Below are 24335 nucleotides of genomic sequence, written 5' to 3' on the forward strand. Positions count from 1 at the left end.
ATATCCAGCTCTGTACCAACCAGAAAGCTCTATAAACCGGCATTTCTAATCTTCATAGAAAGTCCTGTTTATAATCCAGTTGGCATGGGGCTGGCAGGCTTCCTACCTGGCTCCACATGGCTCCCCACAAGCAGCTCACCTGCTACTCCTAGGCAGAGGCATGACTAGGCATCTCTGCACACTGCCTCCACCCGCAGGCACCGTCCCTGCAGCTCTCATTGGCTGCAGTTCCTGGCCAATGGGAGTTGTGGAGCCAGCACTCGTGGCAGGGTGGGGACAGCGCACAGAGCTGCCGAGTCACACCTCCACCTAGGAGCAGCAGGGACAGGTCACCGCTTGTGGAGAGCTGCCTGAGGTAAGCATCCCCCAGATCTGGCACCTTGAAACCTCTCCCATGCCCCAACCCCCCAGCCCTGCACTCCCTGCTGCACCCAAACTCCCTCCCTCTTAGTTAATCAGAATTTTTCACTTACAGGCACCTCCCATTCCTCCTACATGCCGGATAAAAAAGCTTTTACTTTATTGTCTTAATGTGGGAACTCTTAGTTTTAAAGGTCATATAATGACACTGATAAATGTAATGCATAGGGTGGATCGGCAAGAAATACTAAAGCTACGTGATCTAATCTGTAGCCCCAATTATTGCATCTCTGTGGTTTGGAAGGGCTGCTCTCTCTGATAAGGGATGATAAGTTCTTTAGTTTTAGTCAGTCATAAATCCCTTCTAAGCTAAAGCTGCCAGCTGTGTTGAGTTTCAGCAAATTTGTGATCAGAGCTTAAATTAGTTCCATATAGCCATGAATCTCTTTCTAATCAAGTGGATTTTTGCTTTTCTCTGGATGAAACTGTGATCCCAGAAGCCAGACACCAAAGATTAATCCTGTGCACTATTGAAGAAACTTTCTACATTCCTGTTTATTCATTTACAATTTCCCATTTCAAAAGTACCAGAGATACTAGCCACTTTTTCTTTTACATTTTAATATCCTCTGATAGCTGTTGAGATTTTAAGGCTGCCATTTTTTTATTTTCATAGGTTTGCTGTGTAGGATTTTGTCACCTATGGTCTATAGAACTTGTGCTCAAAAGATCTTTCATAAGTAGAGCTTAGAGAAACAACACAACTGAGATAATTAGCCTTAGGTACTGTATATAGCTTTATCTTGTTCAAGGATTTTGTGTTGTTATTTTTATGCAATTCTTTAATATTGTATCATGCTAAATAATTCATCCCATATTCCAGGCACTCCCTAGACGGATCCTAAACCATGACTTGGAGGAGGGTTGCATTTGTTTGAGCCCATTTTTTTTTTCATGTTACAGTCAGTTAATCTGATTCTGATCTCTAAGGCCATGTCTACGCTATGAAAGTACTCCGATTTTACAGAAATCAATTTTTGGGAACAGATTGTGTAAAGTCGAGTGCACGCGTACAGACTAAGCACATTAATTCGGCGGTGTGCGTACACAGTACCGTGGCAAGCATTGACATTCTGAGTGGTGCACTGTGGGTAGCTATCCCACAGTTCCCGCAGTCCATTGGAATTCTGGGCTGAGCTCCCAATGCCTGATGGGGCCAAAAATTTGTCATGGGTGATTATGGGTAAATGTCATCAGTCAACCCTTCCTCCCTCCGTGAAAGCAACAGCAGACAACCCTTTCCCTGGATTGCCTGAGCAGATGCCATAGCACGGCAAGCATGGAGCTCGTTCAGCTCACTGCAGCAGTTATGACCATTGTAAACACCTTGCGCATTATCGTGCAGTTTATGCAGAACCAGCACCTGAAAAACCAGACGAGGAGGCGATGGCAGCGTGGTGATGAGGGCATGAAGACAGATTTCTCTAAAACCGCGGTCCCCAGCAATTTGGAGATCATGGTGTTACTGGGGCAGGCTCATGCTGTGGAACGCTAATTCTGGGCCTGGGAAACAAGCACAGAGTGGTGGGACCGCATAACGTTGCAGGTTTGGGATGATTCCCAGTGGCTCCGAAACTTTCGCATGCATAAAGGCACTTTCATGGAACTTTGTGACTTGCTTCCCCTGCCCTGAAGCGCATGAATACCAACATGAGAGCAGCCCTCACAGTTCACAAGTGAGTGGCAATAGCCCTGTGGAAGTTTGCAACGCCAGACAGCTACCGGTCAGTCGGTAAGTAATTTGGAGTGGGCAAATCTACTGTGGGGGTTGCTGTGATGCAAGTAGCCAACGCAATCATTGAGCTGCTGCTATCAAAGGTAGTGACTCTGGGAAATGTGCAGGTCATAGTGGATGGCTTTTCTGCAATGGGATTCCCTAACTGTGGTGGGGCTATAGATGGAACCCATATCCCTATCTTGGGACTGGACCACCAGGGCAGCCAGTACATAAACCACAAGGGGTACTTTTCAATGGTGGTGCAAGCACTGGTGGATCACAAGGGATGTTTTACCAACATCAACGTGGAATGGCTGGGAAAGGTTCATGACGCTCGCGTCTTCAGGAACTCTGGTCTGTTTAAATGGCTGCAGGAAGGGATTTACTTCCCAGACCAGAAAATAACTGTTGGGGATGTTGAAATGCCAATAGTTATCCTTGGGGACCCAGCCTACCCCTTAATGCCCTGGCTCATGAAGCCGTACACAGGCACCCTGGACAGTAGTCAGGAGCTGTTCAACTATAGGCTGAGCAAGTGCAGAATGGTGCTAGAGTGTGCATTTGGATGTTTAAAGGGTTGCTGGCGCAGTTTACTGTCTCAGTTAGACCTCAGCGAAACCAATATTCCCATTGTTATTGCTGCTTGCTGTGTGCTCCACAATCTCTGTGAGAGTAAGGGGGAGACATTTATGGCGGGGTGGGAGGTTGAGGCAAATTGTCTGGCCACTGAATACACGCAGCCAGACACCAGGGTGGTTAGAAGAGCACAGCAGGAAGCGCTGCACATCAGAGAAGCTTTGAAAACCAGTTTCATGACTGGCCAGGGTACTGTGTGACACTTTTGTTTGTTTCTCCTTGATGAAAACCCACCCCCTTGGTTGCCTCTAAATTCCCTGTAAGCCACCCGCCCTCCTCCCTTCGATCACAGCTTGCTTGCAAAGGAAATAAAGTCACTATCGTTTAAAAACATGTACTCTTTATTAATTGAGTATAAAAATAGGGAGATAACTCACAAGGTAGCCCAGGTGGAGTGTGGGAGGAGGGTAGGAGGGAAGGAAAAGGCCACTTCAAAACTTGTTGAATGACAGCCTTCTGTTGCTTGAGCTGTCCACTGGGGTGGAGTGGTTGGGTGACCGGAGCCTCCCCCCGCCCCCGCGTTCTTGGGTGTCTGTGTGAGGAGGCTATAGAACTTGGGGAGGAGGGAGGATGGTTAACAGGGGCTGCAGCAGCAGTCTGTGATCCTGCTGTCATTCATGAACCTCCACCAGATGCCGGAGCATGTCCGTTTCATCCCACAGTAGCCCCAGTGTTGCATCATGCCTCCTCTGATCTTCCTGCTGCTACCTCTCCTCACTTTCATCGGCCACTTTCCTGTACTCTGCTATTGTGTCCCTGCACACATTCTGCTGAGCTCTGTCAGTGCCAGACGACTGCATGAACTCAGAGAACATTTCATCGCACATGCGTTTTTTTTCGCCACCTTATCTGAGATAGCCTTTGGAATGGAGAAGGGAGGCTTGAAACATTTGCAGCTGCTGGAGGAAAAAAAGGGAGTGAAGTATTTAAAAAGATACATTTTACAGAACAATGGCTATACTCTTTCATGGTGAACACACTATTCACATTACATAGCACATGTGATTTTGGTACAAGGTTGCATTTTGCATCTTATATTGATTGCCTGCGGCTTTGGTGTTCAAGATCACACACGCAGTGCCGGGCAACAGAATTCGGCTTGCAGGCGGCCATGGTAAGCCATAGTCTTTCGGCGCCCTCCTCTCCTATACCAAGCAAAGCACATTGAGTTGGCCATTTAGTGCTGCGTTTTTCCTGTTAACGTGCAGCAGCAGAAACCAAACTAACCCCGCCGCATCCAATTCTCTGGGATGATTGCTTTACTCCTCACCCCACCGCGTGCGTGGTATCAGGGAAGATCCCTGCTAGCCAAACGCGAACAGCTCAGTGCCAATACCCCCCCTATTACATAAAGCCAATTTTTGCTTTAATATACACTAGGTCTACCCCAGTGAAGTCAATTTACTTCACTGGAGCTCTACCAGGGATGAACTTGCCCCCAGTAGGATTACGCCAGTTTAAAAAGCAGAGTATAGCCCATAATGTGCTTGTTAATTACACTCTTTTTACCATGTTTTAATGTCATTCTGCAGTAGCCTGAATAGTTCTGGTTCAGTGAAAACCTTTACTTTTCTTGAATTATTTGCATTTTAAATCTCAACAATAACTGCATTAAAGTAGGAGTTATGGCTGATTTCTGCTCCTTTTGTCTGGATCTAGCTCAGGAGATAGGGGCTTATATTTTCAGATCAGAAGGTCCTAAATTGTTTCCTGTTTAAAATTAGGAATTCTTAGGTGGCTACAATATGGGAGCTACATGAGTGGACATAGATTTGTTGTAGTCACCAGGAAGGGCTTAAGAGCTAGAGTAGTTTTTGCCAAACTAAGAATGGGGATGGGATCAGGAGTTTCACTTTGGAAGCAGAATGAAAAATATTTTGGAGAGAGAAAACACTGAAATTATCAAAAAAATGAAAATGTGCTTGCAACTTTCTGAGCATAAAACTTATTTACTGGGCTCTTTAAGGATGATTTTGGTAACGAAAAATATATTTTAGAGCAGGAAGAACTGATATAGTTTTGAAAATCTAAATTATTCATTGTCAGCACAGAATGGTATATATTTATAATGTGTAATGTCCCCACACATTTACACCTATAGAAAAGGAAGTTGGAAGCCATCTGGAAAGCTGGCCCATGTTGCATTGCATTTCTTTCTACACTGAGAGATGGAAAGGAGATCACGTTGACAGATGTAAGGCAATATTAAAAGTATTTTTGTAGGTAGTTTGTTCAAAGGAGACAAGGCATGTAGGTCCTAGAAACCTTATTATTAATTGTATACATTTTACAGAACATATAGAAAGACAGGTCCCTGCTTGGAATGGCTTGCAATCTAAAAATCAATATCCAAACAAAGGAGTTAGGGGCAAAGGGGCTGGGAAGGATACAACCATTTTTGATTTTTCACATTAACCATTTGCTCTTCTCACTCATTCCTTTAAATTTCTTATCAGTTTTAAACTATTATATATGTCTTCATTTCTACCTTACCGAATGTTATTAATCAACTGTACACTGTGGTTATTAACCACTGTTTTGCCCCTTCCCATTACGTTTCCATCCTCATCTCCTGAATTTGATGCAGCAAGGTCAGAGCACCATTGCACACTGGCTATTCTCTCCTGCTGGAATGGCAGCTGAGTGATATTTAGAGCTTCCCCAAGGCCATGTTGCTGTCTGAAGCCTATTCCTGAATTTAGAAAATAAGGACCCTCTGATGAATAATCTCTATGCATTTTTGATGGAACATTGTGACCTTAAGAGTTCATTTTATGCCTCTGGGCAAAGGGCACACCCAACACACTGCTGTCAGAGTATTTAGCCAAACAGCATCTTGTAAGGTACCTTATTAAAAACTGGTGACATGCTGGTCATGAATCGCTTTGTGTGATGTGTATAAAGAGTGTGTGTATGTTGGTAATATGTTCTTAAAAATTGTTGTGGAGGCTGCTGATAAACAAATTTGGCCTGGACAAAAGAAAGTTGTTTTGCTTGTTTGTATCTCCACTGTAAATTGAGCTTGGTGGTGCCAGAGACAATGGAAGTTCATTTGCATGCGAGTCCACAGGAAAAACAAAACTGAGAGGAGGGTGAGGAAGACAGGTTGGCATCAGCTTCCTGGAGTACAAGCAGCAGGGGGGAGAAACTTTATCTGGGGATACACTTCAAAGGTTTACTGGACTATAAAAAGAAGGGGAGAGAACCCCTTAGCTCTCCAGCACTTAAGGAACAAAAGAGGCCAGAGGTCTTGAAATCTGTGAAAGATGGATCCTTCAGCCACGTGAGTTGAGATGCTAAGAAATTGTCTGGGAGCAGGATTATAATCTATTAAATTTTAGACAATAGAAATCGTTGTTTTTGTATTGTTGTGTTTTGTTTGTTTGTAACCATTTTATGGCTATTATCTCTGCTTAGTATCACTTAATTTTTGTTATTAATAAACTAATTATTTTATCATAAATTCATCTCAGTGTTGTTATATTAAAGTAAGCCATGCACCCTCAGTTGAGCCAATAGGCTCATGTATATTGTCTCTTTGGAGACTGTAGATTTGCTAATTTCTGTCAGTGTGCAGTGAGAGGGAATAGGCACTATAGAGAGATGTTTCTGGGAACTCTGGAAGGGGGTTCACTGAATGTTACCTGCAAGGCAAGGTTTAAACTGGCAAAGAGTTTGCTAGTCTGTCAGGCAGACAGGTGTGGCACATAGCTTAAGCTCCAGCAAAGCTCTTTCTTGCTAAGGCAGAGTGGTAATAGTGGCTTATGGTTTTGGGCTCCCTGAGGAGAGTGTGTTTTAATGAACATTAATTCTCTAGAATGCACAGCTGTAAAAATAAGATAATGTGAAATAAAAAAAGATGACTACCATAGTCTTTCAGATGCATAAACATTATTTCAGGTTTTGGCTGTATGATCACTGTATTCTGCAAAAGTGGAAAATTTATTTAATATGAGGAGTATGCTGCTTCTGAAGATTTCAAGAAAGACTTAAAGGCTGAACAAGGCTCTTTTTGTTCAGTCCAGCAAGGAATCATTATCAGCAAAAAAAGAAGGCCTCTTTTTACATAAAAATGAGAGATGAGTTGTGCAGGAATCCTTAAAATTGCACCCAAAAATGCAGATCTGGGAATCTAAGACATTTGGCTGGGATACATAGTTCAAGGAATTCATTGAGCTCAGAATCCATGGTTGGCTGTTTGAGGTGCAGGAAGTTCATTGGCATGGGAACATGGCTACGTAGCAGGTAGAGAACCCAACTTTGTAAATCAGAATCAGCATTCTACAGCCTAGCACATGGCTGTGAGTGGATTCTGCACCCCTTACGGCAATGTGAAGGTAGGACAGGATTTGGCCCATAGGCACTGAGTCCATGGGTGCTCCAAGGTTGGAGCACCTTCAAAATAGTGGGTGCTCAGTATCCACCAGCCACCCACCAATCCGCTGTTCAATAGGCCCCACCAATCAGCTCCTTTCCCTCCCCGCAGTGTCTCCCGCGCACTTCCAATCAGCTCTTTGGTGGCGGGTGGGAGACCCTGGGGGGGGGGGAGAAGAAGGGGGAGGAGCGGGGTCAAGAAGAGGTGGAGCAAGGGTGGGGTGTGCTCGGGGGAGGGGTGGAGTGGGGACGGGGGGAGAGGTGGAGTGGGGACGGGAAGAGGCGGGGGCGGAGCATCAAGTGAGGGGCGGAGCGGGGGCAGGAAGGGGTGGAGTGCGGTGGGGCCTTGGACAGACCGGGCGTGGAGCACCCCCAGGGAAAGCTGAAAGTCAGCACCTGTGATTTGGCCCATAACATCTACTGAGATCTGCAGCAGCAACTTGAGCAGAGTTAAAGGGTAAGTAACTAGATAAAATACAGCTTGATAGTCTTGATGGGAAATATGGGATTTTGCCCTCAGTGTGTTAACAAGCAAAATGCTGTTCTTTGTGATTTACCCCAATGTGTAAAACATCTTGTGTTTTAGCTCTAATGGCTCTGATTTTCCACTGCTTTATTCCAGTTTTACACTAATGTAAGTCATTGGTTTCAGTGGAGTAAAGAAGTTGTGAAATTAACAAGAATTGTATGCTGTGCTTAGCAGTTCACTCATTTGGGTCTTGTTGCATTTTGTCCCGTCCTTTGTCTATGCATCAGTGTCTATTTAGATTGTAAACTACGCAGGGAAGGGAATTTGCTCTTTTGTTTATCTGTAAAATGCCTAGCATATTCTTGACAATAATAATCACTACAGTATTTTCAGAGAAGCAGTCATGTTAAAGAAGCTGCACATGTGAGGGAGACACGAAAAGTTGTGTTTGTTCAATATGTCACCGTCTGTTTTTTTTTGTAATTCATCTGCATGTATGAGTCCTACACAATCACCACACCACATAAGAAAGCTGAAAATCCTCAGTAAAACTCCCAGGAGAGACTTAGTTATGACCAAAGGCATTACATAGCATTTGGTAATCCACAAATGCCAGTTCACTTGGTACATTGCATATTATAGAATCAGACCTTTTCTGACTGAATTAAATCTGATTGCTGAGAGAACATTTCAGGGTAGGAAGGCATCTGTGTGCACATCTACCTTCAGAGAACAGCAATTACAGCTTAGTCATTTAATGCACGTTCTCTAAAGATAGCTGAGCATTTTTGGTTGGGGCTTTTCCCTTTTGCTGGTGCATGATACCACAGCTGTGGGCCACAACTGGGTACTTATGTGTATCTTATCCACTAGGAACCAAACCTGCCTAGTTAAAATAATCCTGAAAAGAAATTGGTCCTGTTCTTCAATTGTATGAAGAAATAAAACCTAGTAACATTACAGAACACTTCATAATTCAGACACTTAAATTTCCATGTTTGGAGGCTTTCCAGCCCCATCCCAGGAGAGATTGTTGCCTGAACTCTGTTTCCTCTCCTGCCATCAGTACTAACTCAGAACTCTTTCTGTGCATCCTCTTTCATAACCCTTTTTACTTTTTTCCTTATTTTTACTTTTGTTTTTCCTCCTGATCTCCTTTCTCACAAAACTGCTTTTCTCGCCTTCCATCTCTTTCCTCCTCTTTTCTTCCTTGGTTTTCTCTTAGCTCTCCCCCACCCCCAATTTCTTCATTCTGTCATAATTCTTTCCCTCCATTCTCCCTTTCCTGTCTCTTCCTTCTTATGCTCATGTGGTCACCTGTGCTACACAACATGGCTCCCTGTCTGTTGCCATAGAGACTGCAGGCAACAAGGCTGTGTATTGCCATCTAAAGCAAACGGGAAGAACCCAGGGCCTGATGTGGGAATGGCAGCAGCAGCAGCAGAGAGATGAAAATAAGCACTAAGCAAATCACTGTCTCCCTGCAACTAGAGAACCTTAAATGGGTCTGATCTCCCTATAGTTTGGAAACGTTGGCTGTAAGCTTTTTATTTGTTTGGTTATATATAAACAAACTCTGCTCTGAGAGTACAGAGAATGGCTGCTATACCTGACAAAGAGAGTATATGACTGTCACAAAGTGGCTTGGTTTCTTAAGGGGATTTGGTCTCAGTCCCACTTGTGCCTAGTAATCTGCCTTCCAGGTGATGAGTTTGGGCTTAGGTTGGTGGATAGGTCAGGTGACAGGCATGACATGATGGTAGCCAAAGACTTTCTGACCCTCTATCAAAGGGAACCTGCTCATGCAGGGGGACACTTGGGACTAGAAAAGACCTAAGAGGGGGCTGAGGAGCTGAGAGAGACTGCTGATACAAGGATGAAGAGGGAGAAACCTTCAGGGAGGCTCCTGAGGAGACCTAGCTTAAGAAAGGGCCAGGGAACAAGTTCCCCTAGACCATCCATAAGGAAAAGATAGGCTAAAGCTACTGCCTGGACTGGATAGTGTAGATGGGTGTTGAAGGGAGCTGATACTTGCACTTTGTCTGCAGTTCAATCTGGGACTTCCAGTGGGGGTGAGAGGAAGTCCCTTCTCCTGTTGCCATGTACCAACCAGGTGTAACAGAGCATGGAGCCTTCGTAGAACACTCATATCCTGCTTTTGGATGCTCAAAGGAATTTATAGACTAATTATGTACCTCAGTGCTGATTAGTGTCCCAATGCTGGATTTGAATGTCCTCTTAAGGTGCCAAAACTTTAAAAATGGGCTCCCTGCCTCTTTTGCCATAGTGATAGATGGAGAGTGATCTGCAGTCGATTTGGCGGGGCTTTGTTAGACCCACTAAATCGACCACTGGTGGATAGATCTCAGAGCATCAATTCCTGCTGTGGTGTAGACCTGCCCTAAGATGCAAGAGGTTCTATAAATACATTAGGAGCAAGAGAAAGATGAAGGAAAGCATAGGTTCATTTTTAGCAGGGAAGAAAAGCTAATAATGAGCAACATCAAGAAGGCTGAGGAGTGTAATGCTTATTTTGCTTCAGTATTAACTAAAAATGTAAATTGTGACTGGATATTAATAACAAGGGGGAAACACAAGCCAAAATAGGGAAAAAACAGATTCAAGAATATTTAGATAAATTGATGTATTCAAATAAACAAAGATTAATGAAATTCACTCTACAATATTTAAGGAACTATCTGAAACAGTCTCAGAACCATTAGCTATTATCTTTGAGACTTCCTGGAGGACAGTGATGTCCCAGAGGACAGGAGAAAGGTACTATGTTTGTCCATCTTTAAAAAGAGGAACAAAGAGGACCCAGTGAACTACAGACCGGTCAGTCTAACTTTGATTCCTGGACAGATATTAGAACAAATTATTAAACAATCAAATTTGTAAGCACCTAAAGGATAATAGGGTGATAAATAATAGCCAGCCTGGATTTGTCAAATACAAATAATTCCAAGCCATCCTAATTTCCTTTTTTGACAAGGTTACTGGCCAAGTAGATGGGAGGAAGCAATAGATGTGATATCTTGATTTGAGTAAGGCTTTTGACACAGTCCCACACAACATTCTCATATGCAAAGTAAGACAATGTGGACTTCTAAAAAATATTTTTTTATTTAAAAACAGATCAATCAAATATTTTAATTAGAACTGCATTTTCTATCTCTGGCTGTGAATAGTCAGTGACAGATGAACAATGTCCCCCACCCCGCACATCCTTCAAAAAGAGAGAAAAAAAAGCCCAGTGACTATCTTTTTAAGCAGGTGAGCAGTATTTTCTACAAGTAATTAATTTAAAATGAGAAGTTACAATCTTAAACTGTATCACATGATGAACCTGTTATAATAGTATAACAAGAATACATTTAATCTACTGTATATAGTGGCTTTTAATGGAGGATCTGTATGTGCCCATCAAACTGAGACACTTTGGAGTACGTAAGTGGGATAGCACTTTACAAATGTGTAAACTGAAGCACAGAAATTCTATAATTTGCATAAGATCATACAGTGAGTCATTGGCAGAGCCAGGAACAGAATGTGGGGATCCATAATGTTCTGGTAACATCTCCTCCAGATTATTGACCAAGACTCTGGCCCCAGAGAATCCATCCTAAATTTTATACTTAAATCTTTATACTTAAATCATTGCACAGTGGGACAGGATTTGGGGAGTTTAGTTTTGTGTGAATACTTACTTATTACAGCTATGTAAGGGTCTAAATGAGCTGAATGAATTCTCCCCTGACAGCTAGCTGGGAGAGGGAGAGACTTCCGGAGCCAACTGTATTTACATGAACACATCTACTTTGCTTAGATATCCAGCAGATAGAGTGGTGTTGCTCAAAATTATCAACTTTAGCTGGTGTTGGGTTACAAATCACTTTACTACTGAATGCAGGGGTAGTGAAATGCTGTTACCAATGTTCTTGGCATTATTGTATGAATACAGGGAAGCAGGACTGTGCTTAACCTGTCCCAAATAAATGGGTCACCCTCAGCTGAAAGGACCTCCTTAAGCCAGGGGCTCGAATGCCAGAGCCTGTGAAAGTAAAATGAGTCAGGATAGGTGTCCCAGCCAAGAGGTGTGAACCCTCCCACAAGGATCTTCCCTGGACTGGTTTAATCTGTTCCCCCCTCCACACATTCATGCTGTTCAGAGAAAGAACTAAATAGTTTCATTAGGATCCTCTTTTTTTCAAATGTAAATCAGAGCTGAAATCACTTGAGATGAGGCAGTGTTTCTAACCAGCCTGCAGAGAGCTGAAAATTACTAAAAGACTGATGTACAGAGGTCACAGCAGAGAGGCAGGTGGCAGCAGAAGATGACTGACAGTCGGCTAGTGAATGAGTGGCTGGAGAGGCGCGATGAGCAGCCAAGCAGGGTGGCTGGTGGAGAGGAGCGGCCAAGAGGGCGGCTGGCAGGGCTGCCATAGAGGGGTGGTGAGCGAGTGCCTGAGTAGCGGAGTGAGTAAGGTGCCACTTTACCCTCCCCCATCTGAACTCTAGGTCTGCACTGACCAAGGACAGCAACTGTGAGTGGGGTGCAGAAAAGGGTCGGGTACGTGAATGGGACTTTTGGGTTGCTGGACTTAAGAACTTGAAGGGAAAAGGATACTGTCCAACTTACTTGGGGGTGGGTCTTCTGCTCATGGTTTATGTTTATGAACCCTGTTTGCGGTGTTTTCCCAAATTAATGCCAAGTTACTTCCCTCCTCTTATTAAAAGTTTCTTTTCTACACACAGACTCTGTGCTTGCAAGTGGGGAAGTATAGCCTCTCAGAGGTGCCCGGGGTGGTGTGTAATTTTCCCAGGTTACTGGGTGGAGGCTCGAGCCGGTTCTGTGTTGTACTGATAGAAAGGAACCCCTAGATATTGAACCCGGCCCTGGTTGCTACTGGCTTCACTTAGCAGATACGATCAATAACGCTCCTAACTGATCTACCTCACTACAAGCGTCAGTGCTTGGAGGTTTGTAGAGTTGGGCTGAATTCAAATACTGATCTTTTTAGCATTTTTAGAATCTTTAGTTCCCAGCTTGTTCTCTTACTACTTTAACATTTTTAATGAGTTTGTTCTTGGCTTTTACACCTCCTTTCCTCCCACACACACTTTTTTACTGTCTCCAAAATGTCACTCTGAATACTGTAAATACAATGGTAGCTTCTGAATCAAAATATAAGAATAAGAATCTATTTTTGAGCTGATGTTGTTGAAACATCAATAGTGGCAACATGAAATAGAGTGCTATGGATTCCTAGTGGATCACCTTCCTCAGCCACTGAAGTTGATTAAGCTGTCAGTTTTAATAAGTATCAGGATTCTTTGAGTATCTTTCTTGCTCAGGTGACATTAGTGACCCTGGAATGTTTCTCCTTAATGATACAAATGATGTAAAGGAACATTCTGTAGAGTGTCATTAGTGAATACTTGAGAGAGTCCTTGGCTAAATAATAGCCTGCCATTACTCTTAAAATGGGAGATTACTTATGATACATGTGGGCCATGAGTTTTGTTGTCACAAATCTTGAATTTGCTTAAGACTGGTAGAGAAAATTGCAAGATTAATTGTGTGGCTGCTTGTGCAGAGCTTGACAGTTCATAATGTAATTGTAATATACTCATTAATAAAGCATTTCCATGCCTATATATATTAAAGCACTCTGCTTATTTGCACAGAAATGGCAGGGCAAATAACACATATTCCCTAGACATAGGATATGTCTACACTGGGAAGTTGTCGACAAAATTTTTGTCTTTCACGGGTATTTTAAAAAGCCCCCCTGCAAAAGACAAAAGTTTTGCCGATGCAAGCAGCAGTGTGAATGTGGCTTTGTCGGCAAGTGCGCTCTCCTGCCAACAAAGCTAACGCTGCTCACAGGGCTGGAAGTATTTTGTCGGCAAAAGTGCCTACAAAGTACCAACAAAGAGCATTTACACACGCTGACTTTTAGCGACAAGGCTGTGTCGACACAGCCTTGTCGCTAAAAGCTGCGTGGTGTAGACAAGCCCATAAGAGTGGTTTGAGAGCTTTCCTGGCTATTTTAGAAAAGGGAGTGATCTTAATTTGAGCTGTAAAGGGACATGATTAATTTAGTGGCCTCGGAACTTGACCTTTGGGAAGGGCACCTAATTGATATACATTCTGCTGTTCACTAGTGAAACAGTGCTTTGGCCTTTCCTATTTGTAGTTGTGTCAGTCCCAGGATATTAGAGAGACAAGGTGGGTGAGGTAATATCTTTTACTGGACCAACTTCTGTTGGTGAGAGAGATAAGCTTATCAGCTAACCAGAACTCTTCTTCAAATCTACACAGAGCTCTGGGTAGCTCATAAGCGAGTCTCTCTCACCAACAGAAGTTGGTTTAATACAAAATGTTACCTCACCCACCTTTCAGAGTAGCAGCCGTGTTAGTCTGTATTCGCAAAAAAAAAAAAAAAGGAGGACTTGTGGCACCTTAGAGACTAATAAATTTATTTGAGCATAAGCTTTCATGAAAGCTGTAGCTCACGAAAGCTTATGCTCAAATAAATTTGTTACTCACCCACCTTGTCTCTCTAACAGCCCTTCCTGGTGATCATTATTTCTTGAAATACTGCCTGCATTAGTACTGCACTTACAAAAATTCCCTTTCAACTGTTCAGATACTAATTTGCTAACACGGAAACATCACTTCCAGATGTATTACCTCTGAGAATTCATCATACGTGGTAAAGGAAAGCACCTGTAGGTAAATTCTGAGTATTAATGCATACATCTCTGATCTAAGTACAAAAAGATGATGCCTGTATTACCATATCTCCTTTTTGGGTTCTACTGGCCATTTGCAGGTCCCCCATTGACAGAGGTTACAGAAACCTTGTACTGCTACAATCCCCCACCAGGCAGTCTCTCTACCTTAGGGGAGGGAGGGAAGGGCTGTGGCCTGGTAGCATAATCTGGGATCAATATAGCCTGTTTTCTTTGTCCTACATTGCAGTCTACTATTTTCCCTAGACAATGTTAATGAGCAGAATTTTTTTTTCTAAAATATATTTTTAAACTCTAAAATATTTGAAAATAGCTTTAATGTGGTCACAGTTTAGACATACTGGTCAAAATCTCTGCTGGTGTACATTGGCGGGGTTCCACTGTCTTCAGTGGCAATCACTGACATTTATACTAGCAGAGAACCTGGCCCATTATGTTACTTTGAACTAACACATCACACATAGAAAATACAATGTGATGGTGCTTACAGTGGGAGTCCAATCACCTTGCAGGGATTCTCAAACTGGGGGTCATGACCCCTCAGGAGGTTGCAAGGTTATTACGTGGGGCTATCAGCCTCCACCCCCAAACTCTACTTCGCCTCCAGAATTTATAATAGTGTTAAATATTTTAAAAGTGTGTTTAATTGGGGAGGTTGCAACCAGAGGCTTGTTGTGTGAAAGGGGTCACCAATACAAAAGTTTGAGAAATACTGCAGGAATGAGGATAACCCAGACACTGGAATTCAGAAAATAATCTTTTAGAAAACATTAAAGAAGAGGGAGGAATTTAAGGGGAAGTACACATGGAACATAAGAGGTGGGGGAAAATAATTCTCTACCTCATTTTTACTCTCTCCCAAAATAGGTGTAAATTCTATCTATAAACATAGTAGAAAAGGAATTTGAAGCGTGAATAAATTGCTACACAGAGATGAAGCATTTTGCAGTTAAGTGAAAGAGGGTGCTGGAAGGAGACTCATCAGAATTTATTTTGAATCTAAATGTCTACCAAAGAAAAAGAAGAATGCTCAAAGATAGTAGTAAGATAGAAAGCACTCTATCAAAGTGATAAGCTAGAGAACAAACCTCCGCTCCCCAGAGAGATAAACAGAATTGGCTGGTACTGATGCATAGAGGCAAGACCGTTGTTGGAATTAAATGTGATACACAGAGTGAACATTATAAATGCTCCTGCTCTTTGTTTGACTTGAATCTTGGCAAACAGTTTTTATGAAACTTCACATCAGTAAGTGAGGTTACCTCTTCATGAGAAGCAAGTTCTCAAAATATGGATACAAGTCCAGAAAGTCGCTAAACACATAGGCACTGATTCTTATTTACCGTAAGGCCTTTTGCATTGCTCTGGCAATGTAAAAGGGCCTTAAATTGAACATAAAGCTAATTTGCTCCCACTTTAGGGCTCCATTACACAGCCGTAGTGGTGGAAAAGAGGCCTTTGTAAAATTCAGAATTACGCCTATGGAATTGAGGAGAATCCTGAAGATGGAATAATGGAACACCATCTTATAATCATCATACTCTGTGATAATGTAAAAGAAATATAAGGGTTCTAATGAAGAGTTGTGAACTCCTTTGAATTAGATACTTTTCAGTTGTGCAAATATATTTATCGTGTGTGGCAGGAAAAAAGGCACCTGTGTGAACAAACTAGTTGAGAATGATGCTTTCTCTTTTATGCTATATCTTCCCCCTTCTTCCTTCTCTTGCCCTTATGGACCTTGTCAATGACGCAGCAGAAACAAATACAATCTATGTTTGACATGATGATGATATTTATGCAAATAACACCAGGTGGCACCAGTTCAGGTATTTCTTAGGAAGAGGCAAATTCCAGTCCCTGCTCCTCGCCCCCCCATCAGCAGGGACACCATTCCAGTCCCCACTCATCCCTCCTCCTGCAGGAACCCCAAGTCTCACTTGTCTGGGGAGTCTCCCCTCTCTCTCAGCAACACAGTGCATGAACCATTGGTACCTGAACTTAAGCTCTTGGCAGACTTCCCTGCACTCTGCGATACAGGAACAGATTCTCCATGTGCCAAGTCTCAACAGCATTTGGCTTCTGTACAGAGGGGCAGCTGGGTCAAATTTCAGTGACCTTGTGAGCAGGCAGCTGGAGCCACGCTCCGGAGTGCTCTGGCAGCAGCCATACTGTTTAATACGAGACCACTGCTAAAATCCCCCCCGCCCCACCCCCCCCAGCTCAGCGGCCTATAGAGCACTGAACAGATGCAAAAGCCTTGGGGGGAGGTTGCCTCCTCCTCCCGAACCTCCCTTAATTGGCACCACTGGATTACTGAAGAACTGTCAGTCCTCATCTCACAAGATGAACCATAGGTCTCGTCTTGTAGGCTAGTTCTTATGTAGTATCAATGTCTGTAATTTACACAATAGTCCCTTGCACAGAACACAATCCATTCCTGAAGAAGGCCCCAGAACAAAGCAACTTTCCTATAGCCATTAACTTGAAATGTTTCCTTCTCTTGTTTCTAATTTTACATGCTAGTAACAGCAAATATGAATAAAGCTATTCAGTTCACACAGAACGTAAATTAAGCTCTTAACAATGAAACAATAATTCTGGAAAGCATGCTGCCATTAATGCAAAAATTATTGATATTTAAAAAGGTGCTGAAAATTGCAGTGTTGAGACATTATAAACATCTTGATGATAGTGAGCTGAATTCCTTCGTTTTGTAGCCTCATTGATTTCAGTGGAGTTACACCAGGAAGGAATTTCACCCATATTACCTACAGCAATGTAAAGCTCTCTGTAGAAATATAAAGTGTTGCAAAATAGTGATGGACCTTTAAGATTCAGCACAGTTCTTAAAGTACATACAACAGATATAGGATAAATTTATTCCTACAGCTTCCAAACATGGAGGTGTCTTGTTAAGCCACTTAAACTCTGTTCTTGTCTGTGTCACTAGGAAGTTTTCATACAGCCATCTTCCTGGGTCACTAGGAAGTTTTCATACAGACCATGGCTTTGCAAGCAACATATTTGATAGGCGAAGACTAAGGCCTGGTCTACACTGCCAATTTTTTTTGCCAAAAGGCAGCTTTTGGCAATGAAACAGCAGAGGCGTACACACTACAAGCCACTTTTTGTGATGAAACTCCTCAGTTGCAGCTCTGTAATAAAACCACCAAGACAAGAGTGATAAGGCTTTTTGTGCAAAGGTTTTATCGCCAAAGTGCCAGTGTGAACACCTTGCTTGCTTTTCTCACTGTAATTGGCTTCTGGAGATGTCCCACAATGCCTACAGTGACCGCTCTGCTCACTGTTGTGAACTCAGCAGCCCCATAGGCATGCACCCCCTCCCCTTTCAAAGCTCTGTTCTGACAGCTGGGGTGCTGGGCTGCTCCGGGAAACAAAGAGCAAATCTTTAACGTGGAATGCTTCTGCTCTGTCCCACACTAAGGGCATGGCTACACTTGCAGATGTAGAGTGCTTTGAGTTAAACCAGCCTTCGCAGAGCGCATTAGGGAAAGCGCTGCAATCTGTCCACATTGACAGCTGCAAGTGCACTGGCGTGGCCACATTAGCAGCTCTTGCAACGGCCACAGAGAGCAGCGTGTTGTGGTAGCTATCCCAGCATGCAAGTGGCTGCAATGTGCTTTTCAAATGGGGGTGGAGTGGGGTGAAGTGTGACAGGGAGTGTGTTGTGTGTATGTGGGGGGAGAGAGAGTGGGTTTTTGGGGGGCTGAGAGTATGTCAGCATGCTGTTTTGTAAGTTCAGAGAGCATCAGACCCTCCTCTCCTCCACCGCCTCTCTCTCTCACACACACACACTCACAATAGCAGCATTCCACAGTAATGGTTGCTTTGTTTCGAAGCAGATAAGCATGCTGGCTGTCAAAAACGGAGCTTTTAAAGGGCATATCCACATTCTTACAGTGAGTTCAAAACAATGACAAGGGATGGCCACTTGACTTAAGGGGATTATGGGACGTTTCCAGAGGCTGAGCAGAGCGCAGCAATGCAGCACCTCGTTCACACTGACACCTGGGCAGTTCAGCCAAGGCGCAGCAAGCGTTAATCTTCTCGCCAAGGTGGAGTACCAGGAGTGCTCTAGCCATGGAGTCAGAGCGCTGTACGTGCCTTGCCAGTGTGGACGGGCAGTGAGTTAGGGCGCCTGGGGCTGCTTTAATGCGCTCTCACTTGCAAGTGTAGCCAAGCCCTAAGAACACGGAGGCAGGCAGGCAGGGGTGGATGTGGTGTGAGAGAGATTCTGTGCTGTGCAGAGAGCCCAGGGAGGGAGGCGGGGGCTGATGTTGGGGTTTCTCCCTCCCCCTGCCTCAGCACAGGTTGCTTTTGGCTGCTGTCTGAACTTAGAAAACAGCATCCTGACACGCTCACACTCCCCCACCACACAGTCTGTCTCTCCCTCTCTTCCCCCATACGTACATGCTCCCTGTCACACGCTCTTCCCCTCCCCTCAACTTCAGTTGAAAAGCGGCTGGCAATCTACTAGGATGCCCATGGAACAATGGGATTGAGAAACCTGCATCATGTGATGCTGTACCTGCCCCATGAGGCATTGCAAACCCTTCCCAAAGCACCCTGTGGGATAGCTAGCACCGTGCACTGCTCTCTGTGTCGATGCAAGAACTGCTAGTGTGGATGCGCTCCAGCGCCAAAAGGAGCACAGTGTGGACATGCAACAGTGGTTTAATTAAAGTGCTTTAATAAAAGTGGCATAACTTCTGGCCAAAAAATTTGGCAGTGTAGCCATAGCCTTAGTCTGTGCCCTTTTGACTGAGAATCTTGAGTGCGGCTTGGCTCCAGGCAACTTTCCTTCACTCTCTCATGTTAGAGGTTGAAGATTTTTTTATGTCGCTGCGTGGTCTATGTGACATTCCTAAACAATCAGACTCAAGTGGTCTAATTAAAGCCAAGATGTATTAAGATTATTTTTCCTCTAATCAAATTAAAACATAAGGGGTCTGTATAATCAAGATTTAAGTCCCATATAGCCCCAAATGCACCAGTTTATCTAAAAGGTTTTTATTCTGAAGCAATTTAGGCTATGTCTACACTAGAGAACTTACAACGGCACAACTGTACGAATGCAGCTGTGTCGCTGTAAGATCTCTCATGTAGCCACTCTATGCTAATGGGAGAGAGCTCTGCCAGAACCTAATTAATCCACCCCCAACAACTGGCAGTAGTTATGTCAGCAGGAGAAGCTCTTTCGCTGACATAGTGCTGTGCACATTAGCATTTATGCTGGTGTAATTTATGTTGCTCAGGGTGTGTGTGTGTGTGTGTGGAATATTCCACCCCCCCCCAAGCAATGTAAGTGGTAGTGTAGACATAGCCTTAGTTAAATCAGTACAACTTTGGCTGTGAATACTCTTATTGATTTAGGACAAGCTAAACTGCTACAACTAGTTTAAAACGAAGACAAGTGTATCAACACAGGGATCGGAGCAGTTTGATTAACAAGTGCTAGTTTGTGTGTAGAGAAACCTATATAACTGGGAAGGTATAGAAAGGTTACAAAGGCTAGTGAGTGTCCTCTCCACATTGAGGGAGGGGTGGACGGGGTAATGAACTTACAGTGGTCAGGCTTCTGCCAAGGGCAAGGTGGTACAATTCTGGGGTGTAAGGCTGGAAAGCTGGGGGGATCTGGCTGGTGTCTTTCTCTGCACGATTCGTGAGTGGCTCTGGGAGCATTCATGCAATCTAGCTGGGTGTGGGGCTCCACATGTGGTTGTGCTGAGTGATAACAATGCTGGGAGAGGTTTGCTGCTTATCACTAGCAAAGCATTGTCAGAGACAGCCCAGGCTGGAGAGTTAAGGGGCACAGAAGTACCCCAGTTCTAGATTATACCCCAGGGATCCTGTCACAACCCCTCTTTTCTGACTTCCAAAAGGTGGGGTCTCATGCCATGGCTGTTATCTGGATCCCAAACCCATTCAGGACTGATTTAATTGATTAAGATTAACAGTTTCAGTTACCATTTTTCCTGTTTCATCTTCATATCTTATTACCCCAAATATATATCTAGGATTGGCATAATTCAATTTTAATTTTTTATAAGTTTGACCAATTAATATCTGTTTATTTGTAAGCATTTTTTTTAGATTTGCATCTATTTAAAATTTCCAAGTTAAGGGAAATTATGGGGGGATCAGACAATTATTTAAGGACAGTAGATATTGAGATGCGAAAAGTTAAAGCTTTGTAAACCATTAAAACAAATTGTCAACATCACATGTCAAAATATACAAAGTAAATATCCTTTAATCCAGTGGGCTCTCAACCAGGGGCATGCATACCCCTGGGACTACGCAGATGCCATCGGGGTTCATCAACTCATCTAGATATTTGCCTAGTTTTACAACAGGCTACATAAAAATCACTAATGAAGTCAGTACAAACTAAAATTTCAAACAGACAATGACTTGTTTCTTCTGCTCTATACACTGAAATACAAGTACAATATTTATATTCCAATTGATTTATTTTATAATTATAAGGTAAAAATGAGAAAATCAGCAATTTTGCAGTAATAGTGTGCTGTGACACTTTTGTATTTTTATGTCTGATTTTGTAAGCAAGTAGCTTTTTAAGTGAGATGAAACTTTAGGGTATGTAAGACAAATCAGACTCCTGAAAGGGGTACAGTCATCTGGAAAAGTTGAGAACCAACAAAGGTTCAGAAGCAACAAATCATACCTGTTTTTACATTCATTTGCTAGTCCATTTGTAACAAGCCTAATTCAAAAGTCTGAACCACTGGATTTTTACTTTAAGTTCCCAAGAAGCATTTTTCTTACTTTGCTTATTTGTAAATTTTTATTATTATTGATGGAAATATTTTTGTTGACTTGGGTGTATGGTGAAATCTGTTTACCAACTTTTATTGATAAAAATTGAATCTTTCTATATATATCTTACCCCGCTCCAAGAGCTGTCTATCCTTTGTTCTAGCTACTGCACTTTCATATGTTAATTGACCTGGCTGGAGGTATTAACCTGAGTCAAATTCAATCTGTTTTTCAAAACACAGGACTGTTATAATTCTTAAAATAAATTCTACTCTAGCTCAGATATGAATCATGGATTGATGAACTACATTGTTACAATAAGGATGTGACAATCACTACTTGTGTATTCAATCAAATACTAATTTAACTAAAAATGGTTTATGTCTAAAACATGTAATTTTAAAATTATGAATAGTGTCAGGAGGAATTTAGAAAGTTTGCCTTTCCTGTATTAATTCAATTTCAACGGTTAGAATGCTGTAATATCTTTCAGTACACTACAGACTCAGAAACACACAGAATCCTGCAGAGTGGGAGCTGTCCTGTCCCTCCTGGTCCCCACTAGGGCTGACAGTTGCAGTGATGGCTACTTTTAAAGGGAAGTCCTAACCACTCACCAACCAAGACTCAGAACCTTGGACGGGGAGCATGCTGTTGGTGAGTATATTATTGGAGGTCTGGTCACTCCCGGCCTCCTCATGGAACTCCAGACTTGAAGAGAATGCAGTGAAAAGTTTAGGGCAAGGGAGAAATGTTGCCACTGTGGCGAGTGTCATCCCTGCCCCCCACCTTTCCATGCCAGAAGCCAAAGATCCACACGTGGAGGGCCACAGCAAGGCAGAGATCTCTTAGGCATTGGAGGGCCCTGTTTTGGTTTCTTTAAAATTCTGGGAACACATTTTCTTAGTGAAATTTTCAAAATTAGTCAGCTCTTGCTCCAGCAATATAAAGCAAATGTAAACCCAACTTAACTGGCCAGTGCACTCTGGCTGCTTTGTACTATTCCAGAGTGGCACAGAACATCCAGAACATCCCAGGAAATCTGTTCCTAACCATTAAAAGTTTAAAAAATATTGTTTAAGGTAGATCTCGCCGATCTTCAAATTATTAGAATTATTCATCGTTTGGGGGATAGTTACAATATCGCTGTGTTTACCCTAGATCACTAATATGTGATCTCAACTTTAATTCCATTTTGAGATAGTTCTTTTCTCAAAGTATAGTGTGTATATATATAAGAATACTTAGCTCTTGATTAATCCTCTGAATATGCTTATTCCCATTTTACAGGTTGGGAAGCAGATGACAGAGGCTACATGATTTGCCCAAGTCACACAGCAAGCCAAGGGCATAAATGGGATTGGGAACGAGGTATCCCTAACCTCCAGCCCTGTATGAAAACCTTTAGAACACACTGATCTATCACCATGTGGATGTACATATTAACATGGTTTAAAGAGTTATGGGGAAGAGGATGTCGGTAGCTACTTGCTCTCCATAGCAACAGAGAAACTTTCCTACTTGGTGCTTGAGTGCACAAGGAAGGGAATGTGGGTTCTGAATTTCCTGGCACTCCATGGGTCAAAGGGTCGTGGTCTACTGGCTTGGGGGAGTGTCCAGGTCCTGAGCTAGCTACCAGCATGCTGTGACTAGCCCCATGTGTAAAGGGGACTGTTGCCCCCTTACTAACATTCAGTGGGGGTGTTTTAGTTGCTAGCTCCCAGTACTAAAAGGGGGAAGGGTCGATGGGGAATCAGGACCCTGAGAATAACAGCCCCCAGGAACAATGGGGAGAGGCCAATGCTCCAAGTCAGCCTGAATGACAGGGCGGGCAGGCTAATCAGGGAGTCAGGAGGCCCCGTCCTCTGTATGAGCTGGATTTGCCTGGGTCAGACAGAGTGGGGCCGAGCTAAGGAGACAGCAGAGGCCCAAGCTAAGCTGGGGAGCAGAGCTGGGCCAGATCCAGAGGGACCAGAAAAGCAGCCCAGAGAGAGCAGACCCTGTCCTGGGAGCAGAGCTGCAGCCCCAAAGCCAGAGGCACAGCCCAGAGAGAGCAGACTTGCCCTGGGAGGAGCTGCAGCAACCAGAGGCAGAGGGGCCAAAGAAGCAGCCCAGGGAGCTGGAGGCAGAGCAGCAGCAGCAGTGCAGAGACCGAGTGGTGCAGCTGGGGCTGGAGCAGTCTGGAGCTGGGTGCGGTGAGCAGCTGGGGAGAGCGAGGGGGACCCTGGGCAGCAGGCCCAGCACAGGGAGACGCCTCAGCCAAGGGGCTCTGCAGGCCAGGCTTGGATCGTAACCCCAAGAGGGCAGGGGCGACACTGGGAAGAAGGGTCCTACCACTTAGAGCCTGAGAGCGTGTGGCCACCACCAGAGCAAATGTCCAACCCACAGCATCCCTGCAGCACAGCCAGGGCCTGAGAAGAAGGCCTGGGACTTACACGGAGCAGACTGTGAACTGCCCGGACATTCCAGAGACACTGTTTGTGAAGTTCCCTGCCACAGAGCAGGTTGATGTGTTTCCTTTAACCTTTCCCATTTTTCCTTATTCTTTTTAAAATAAATTGTTGATTAAATAACTTGCATTTGCTTTAAATTGTATATAATGGTCAGTGGGTCAGAGAAGTGCCCAGTGCAGAGAGAGTACCTCGGAGTGGGGACACCCTAGCCCCTGTCTTAGGTGACCATAGCAGGGTTGGGGGTCGAGCCCCCCAGGAATCCTGGGCCCAGCCTTGTTGGGGTTACGAGGACTCTGCCAGACAGGAGAGTGGAAGGGGAGTTCTCAAGGACAGGGAGGCCACTGGGTAAAGGAAGTGGGAGCGAGGACTCAGATCCTTTTGGTAGCCCACTTCACCGGGATAGTGCAGAAGCCCGGAAAGTTCCCCACAATAGTGGGACTATTCCCACACTTACACATGCATGAGCAGGGGCACATCTAATGATTTGTGGAGCAGCTATAAGATGTACCACTCAGTGTATCCCTTCTGGCCATCCCAGTGTCATCCTGCTCTGCCCAGGCCAGATGACTGGGAATCTACAATCTGGAGCATCCTCTCTACACAGCTCCTACCCTTAAAAGTAACATTGTATCATGAATACCTTAATAAACTAAAAGTAATATCAAGTTTGTTTAGAACACTAATTATAAAGAACAAGTCA

General features: G+C 43.7%; 1 long non-coding RNA gene across 1 annotated transcript; it reads left to right on the forward strand.

Moving 5' to 3' along the window:
- The first annotated feature begins 298 nt into the window (after positions 1 to 298).
- LOC311518557 lies at positions 299 to 23706 on the forward strand. Its single transcript, XR_014711020.1, has 4 exons — positions 299 to 355; positions 1244 to 2152; positions 21676 to 21839; positions 22473 to 23706. It is a non-coding gene; the product is annotated as an uncharacterized lncRNA (long non-coding RNA).
- Positions 23707 to 24335: the final 629 nt, after the last annotated feature.

This window comes from Lepidochelys olivacea, assembly GCF_965140295.1.
Source record: "Lepidochelys olivacea isolate rLepOli2 genome assembly, chromosome: 3".
Taxonomy (NCBI): domain Eukaryota; kingdom Metazoa; phylum Chordata; order Testudines; family Cheloniidae; genus Lepidochelys; species Lepidochelys olivacea.